This window comes from Myotis brandtii, unplaced genomic scaffold (assembly GCF_000412655.1).
Source record: "Myotis brandtii unplaced genomic scaffold, ASM41265v1 scaffold4, whole genome shotgun sequence".
Taxonomy (NCBI): domain Eukaryota; kingdom Metazoa; phylum Chordata; class Mammalia; order Chiroptera; family Vespertilionidae; genus Myotis; species Myotis brandtii.
Window position 1 is genome coordinate 3,503,186 of NW_005365371.1, and position 6,150 is coordinate 3,509,335.

The 6,150-nt window shown below is 51.4% G+C and overlaps 1 pseudogene; it reads right to left on the reverse strand.

Annotated features, from left to right (window-relative positions):
- Positions 1-6,144, reverse strand: part of LOC102245036 — a 10,693-nt pseudogene extending 4,549 nt beyond the window's left edge.
- Between the last annotated feature and the right edge of the window lie 6 nt (positions 6,145-6,150).

The following is a 6,150-nucleotide window of genomic DNA, read 5'->3' on the forward strand; positions in this document are numbered from 1 at the left end:
CTGGGACTCCTCAGGGGATGTCAGAGAGCCGGTTTCGGCCCAATCCTCACAGCCCAGGCCGAGGGACCCCACTGGTGCATGAATCGTGCACCAGGCCTCTAGTCCTATATAATAAAGGGGGGATATGCAAATTGACCATCACACCATCACACAAGATGGCCACCCCCATGTGGTCACAAGATGGCTGCCACAAGATGGCTGGCAGGGGAGGGCAGTTGTGGGCGATCAGGCTGGCAGGGGAGGGCAGTTGGGGGTGACCAGGCCTGCAGAGGAGGGCAGTTAGGGGCGACCAGGCCAGCAGGAAAGGGCAGTTGGGGGGACCAGGCCTGCAGGGGAGGGCAGATGGGGGGACCAGGCCTACAGGGAAGGGCAGTTAGGGGCAACTGGGCCAGTAGGGAAGGGGGGTTGGGGGAGATTGGGCCAGCAGGAAAGGGCAGTTGGGAGCAATCGGACTGGCAGGGGAGCAGTTAGGCGTCGATCAGGCTGGAAGGAGAGTGGTTAGGGGGTGATCAGGCTGGCAGGCAGAAGTAGTTAGGGGCAATCAGGCAGGCAGACAGGCGAGCGGTTGGGAGATCTTGAACACTGTCCCACAGGGATCGGGCCTAAACCGGCAGTCGGACATACCCCGAGGGATCCCAGATTGGAGAGGGTGCAGGCTGGGCTGAGGGACACTCCCCCCCACCCCAGTGCACGAATTTCGTGCACTGGGCCTCTAGTTATATAATAGAGTAGGTTTTCAGAATGCATATGTTAAAAAATTAACAAATTAGTTTACCAGTTTTTACTTATGTAGACATGTTTGTGTAATTAAGTATGTATGAAAAGTAATTTTAAATGTATATTGACTAGGTCCAGTAAATATGTGCATTCACCAGTCACACGCACGAGTAAACAAATGCACATGGCTGGGGAGTGGCTTAGGGCACACCTGAACATAGGGTGGCCATCTGAATATTTGGTGGCTGGCAGCCATTAATATTGCTACAGAGCCCGCTGTGTGGCTCAGAAGTTGAGCATTGACCTAAGAACCAGAAGGTCACAGTTCTATTCCTGGTCAAGGGCACATGCCTGGGTTGTGGGCTCAATCCCCAAAGGGGGCTGTGTAGGAGGCAGCCAATCAATGATTATCTCTCATCATTGATGTTCCTATCTCTCTCTCTCTCCCTCTGCCTTCCTCTCTGAAATCAATAAAAATGTTTAAAAAACAACAAAAAATATTATTTAAAAAAACAAACTGCTGCAGAACCCTGGCCAGTGTGGCTCAGTTGTTAGAGCGTTGGCTCATACATGGAAGGATCATGGGTTCAATTCCCAGCAAGGGCACATACTTGGGTTGCAGGTTGGATCCCCAGACCCAGTTGGGGCATGTGCAGGAGGCAACCAATCAACGTGTCTCTCTCACATCGATGTTTCTTTCTCTTTTTCTCTTTCTCTCTCCCCTTTTCTCTAAAAAACATTAATGGAAAAAATATCCTCAAATGAGGATTAACAAGAAAAAAAAGAAAACTGCTGCAGAAAGTCATGCCATGTGACAACAGAACCAAAAATGGCATGAAATGCTGTGTAATCATGTGCTAGTCATTCACTGAACACTTTATGAGCAGTGACTCTTAGACTTAAATATGTAGACGATAGTTGTAGATATGTAATATTTATGTCGGCAAAATTACTAGTGTTTTTCCAACATATGGCCTATTCCCTAAAATTTGTTAAAAACAGTGAATATTAATAACAAAAAAACCAACCTGCTAATTTAATTATAAGCAAATCTTAGTTAAAAGCATTTTAAAATTAACAGGATGTTAATTTTCACATGATATATGGACCAGAAATTTTGTCCATTAAATCGAGGTCCACAAAATCGAGGGTTTACTGTAATAACCAAAAACTGAAAACAGCGCTAGCCAGCGTGGCTCAGTGGATAGAGCGTCGGCCTGGGGACTGAAGGACCACAGGTTCAATTCCGGTCAAGGGTATATGCCTGGGTTTCGGACTCGATTCCCAGTAGGGGGCATGCAGGAGGCAGTCAATCAATGATTCTCTCTCATCATTGATGTTTCTCTCTCTCTCCCTCTCCCTTCCTCTCTGAAATCAATAAAAATATATTTTTTTAAAAAACCTGAAAACAACCCATTGATATGAGAATGAATAAACAGACTGTGGTGTATACATACAATGGAATACTACCCAGCAATGAAAAGGAATGTGCTATTGATATTCAAAACAATGCTGGAAGCCAATTCCAGCATGTCAGCAGGGCTGAATCATCTGGAGATGGCTGAGGGCATTTCCCCAAACCTGAAAAGGATGCATTAAATTGATTGCTTGCTGCCAGGCAGCTCAGGGCATCTCAATCTACATGTTATTGCCTCCTACTGGCCAAACACCTGAACAGCCGTAGGCAATTCAAATTCGTGCATGGGTGGGGTCCATAGGAAACCCAACCCTTTGATGTGTATATCTACCTCACCTTAGGACAATTTGTGTTAATAAAAAGCAAGGGATCCTGAGACGAGGAGAACTTAGTTCCTTTAGCTAAGTCTTCTCTGACTCCCCATAATGCCTTTCAAAATTATGTTTCCTCTCTGGACTCTTATTTAATTTACGCACAGCGCCTTCTGCAGATTGCTGAACCCTTCTTGATGCCGGATCAAGACCACCGGCATTAAAACAACATGGATGAATCTCAAAATAATCATAGTGAGTGAAAAAAGCCAGGCAAAAAAAGAGCTCATGCTGTATGGTTCCAGTTACATAAAATTCTAGGTAATGTCAACTAATGTATAGTGACAGAAAGCACACCAGTCTGTTACCTGGGGAAGGGGGATGGCAAAGGAGGTGTGGGATGGAAGGATTACAAAACTTTTGGGAGTTTGGGAATAATGGGTATGCTCATTATCCTGATTGTGGTGTGGCTTCACAGATACAAACATATATTAAAACATTAAATTATGTTTTAAATATTTCCACTTATCTTATACTAGAGACCCGGTGCACAAATTCGTGCATGGGTGGGGTCCGGCCTGCCCCATCGGGGCGATGGGGCCAGGCCGGCAGGGGGGAGGGGCCACGAGGGGTTGGCCGGCTCCGCCCCCTGGTCAAACTCCCGGTTGAACTCCCAGTCCAACTCCCAGTCAAGGGGACAATTTGCATATTAACTTTTTATTATATAGAATCATTACACCTCAATAAAACTATTATTAAAAACAAACAAAAAAGCACTTCATGTTCCAGAATACAGCATAGGGCAGGGGGATAATTGTGGGCTTATGGGCCAGAGTAAAAGGTCTGGAAGCACTGGCCCCTCCTCCCCAACATCTGCCAACTAGAGCTCCCGGGGAGGGGGCACCAGACTGACAAAGCAGGGACTGAGCCCTCAGCACTCAAGACACTGTGGGGAGCTAGCATGCTCAGTGGTTGAGCACTGACCTATGGACCAGGAGGTCACAGTTCAATTTGGTCAGGGCATATGCCCAGGTTTCAGACTCTATCCCCAGTGTAGGGTGTGCAGGAGGCAGCCAATCAATGATTCTCTCTCATTATTGATGCTTCTATTTCTCTCTCCTCCCTTCCTCTCTAAAATCAATAAAAATATATATATATTTTTTAAAAAGACACTGGGGAAAAGCATGGCCCATCACACAAGAAAAGGAAATCGAAACTCAAAGGTGTTTTCTTGCCCCAGGAGGTTATATAGCTCATAAGTAATCTAAACACAGATCTGGCAAAGCCTTCCTCCTCATCTTCATCTACCACAAATTCAAAAAAGGGGACTTGAAATAAGTGAAGATGTGTGCTTGTGTGTATGTTTAGAACAACTTTTGTTATTGTTGTTAATCCTCACCCGAGGATGTTTTCCCGTTGATTTAGAGAGAGTGGAAGGGAGGTGGGGGGGAAAGACACACAGATTGATTGCCTCCCAGAGAGAGAGAGAGAGAGAGAGAGAGAGAAATATCGATGTGAGAAAGACACATACTGGTAGATTGATTGCCTCCCACCAGAGACCCGACCAGGGCCAGGGATCCAGCCTACAATCCAGGTACATGCCCTTGACCGGAATCAAACCCGGGACCCTTCAGTCTGCGGGCAGACACTCTATCCACTGAGCCAAACCGGCTAGGGCTAGAACAGACAATTTTATGCACTGAAGCCAGAGAGACAGAACCAGTCTGGCTATCCCAGAAGAGCCAGGCACCCTGGACACAGCACCTGAAGTTCAGGTACATGAGTATTTGGGGTGGCAGTGAGACAGGCAGGCGTGGGATGAAGCTGACAGACAAGTTTGGGTTTGATTGAGGAGCAGGCTAACCGGCTCCTCCAGCACAGTCCCAGGGGCTGCCTCCCTAGGAAGTCACCACCACTCCCCAGTCCCAACAATTTCTACCTTGTCTGCTTCAGACAAGAGCCTGGGGGCCATGTGACTTAGAGCCACATCTTGGGCTGGGGCAGAGGTTGGTCCCGGCTAAAGGCCCTGAAGCAAGCTGCAATTCTGCACACCATCTCCCAGTCCCCAAGGTCTAGAGAAGCAAAAACCCAGACAGTACCAGATAAGAAGTGAGCAACCCTAGGAAAATGAAGCCCATATGCTGGCCAACCAAGCCCCAGGGGCAGGAATGAGAAGGCCTGACACCCGGGGCCATGAAGGAATTAACACAAAGTCAAATCTAGCCCTGACCGCTGGAAACCCCACCTCTAGGCTGGCCTAGGAGCTGGCTTCAGCTGGTACCGAACCCATGATGCCACAGCTGACCATCTGTCCACCTCCACAGGCGAGGGCTGAGGTCTGGGCCACAAAGGATGCCCAGAGTCCAATGGTGTAGATATCCTGTCCTCTCCCACCCCTTTCAGGCTGGGGTCCTCTCAGGAGACAGGCAGCCTACCCAGGAGCTCTCCACCCTCCTGCCCACTATCCATCCTTGGCCCTGGGCCCTCCACATTAATCAGCTGTGACAAGAAGGTGTGGCGGGAGCAGGTCAGGCTCGTGCCCAAGTCACGGGCTGCCACACAAGATAAGGTCCTGTTAACACAATGCTGCCCTCTTCCCTTTTTTCGGAATGTGTTGTAAGGACTTGAGGCAACAACCCATGCTGATTGCGCCATCCCAGCTCCGGCATGGAGGCACCCCTGTCTCCAAAGGCAGACAGGTGGAGGGACGGCGGCCTCCTCTGCAAGCTCAGCCCGTGGCTACCCCTCTCTTCCTCCTGCCCAGGCCTGGCAGCCACCCAGTCTCACCTCCAGTCTAGACTCTAAGGAAATGCCCCATCACTCTAGTTGGCATGCAGGGTACTGGGGGGCGGGGTTCGGCCTCGCTGTGGAAAGCTGCACCGTCTTCCTCCCTCCCCAGGTTTAAACACGGGGCAGTGAACAAGGGCGGTTTGGAGAGCACCCTCCCCCGAGGTGCCCGCAGTCTCCCGGCTTCCAAACACACCAGTTCGGGCGGAGAGCAGAAATGGGCTTCCTTACCTCCTGCTGCCGCTCCGCAGACACTGCTTTGATGATGTCCAGGCTGGGGTGGCAGGAGAGGATCCAGCAGGGCACAGCCTGCTCTCAGGCAGTCGCTTCCAACGCTCCCAGGTTCACAGCGCTCTTCTGCTCCCCACTCCTCAAACCCCTACATCCTGCGCTCCCTCCAGCCCTGGAGCGATCCTGGCACTGGGCAGCCGGCCTGTGGCTTACCACCTCCTCCGCCGCCGGCGCCTCCGGGTCCTGGGCCCCTCAGGGGGCCCCTCTCCCCCCTGGAACCCCTTCTCGTCCAGGTATGTTTCCTGGACAGCCCGCACCACCTGTCCCTCCTGCACCCCGGGAAGCCAATTTGCTTCCTGCACCCCCAGGCGCCCCTCTCCCTCGGGGCCCCAGGGCCCCACAGGCCGTGCCCTCCCCACCAGCTCGGGTCTCTCTCTGCGAGTCCGGGTCTCTCCTAGGACCACCGCCTCCCGTCTGAGGTGCCCGCAGCTCTCCCAGTCCTGCCCGCCCTGCTCCCCCGAACTTTCAAGCCCCTTCCCGCGCTCCCAGGAGCGGTCCCCGAATTCGGACAGCTGCAGCAGCCGGCGTGGGCTCCCCTCCCCCCGCTCCTGCACCCCGGAAAGGGCCTCCCCGCGCTCCTGCACTGCGGGGCTGCCTTCCCCCTTCTCCTGGTGCTGCTTGCGGGCC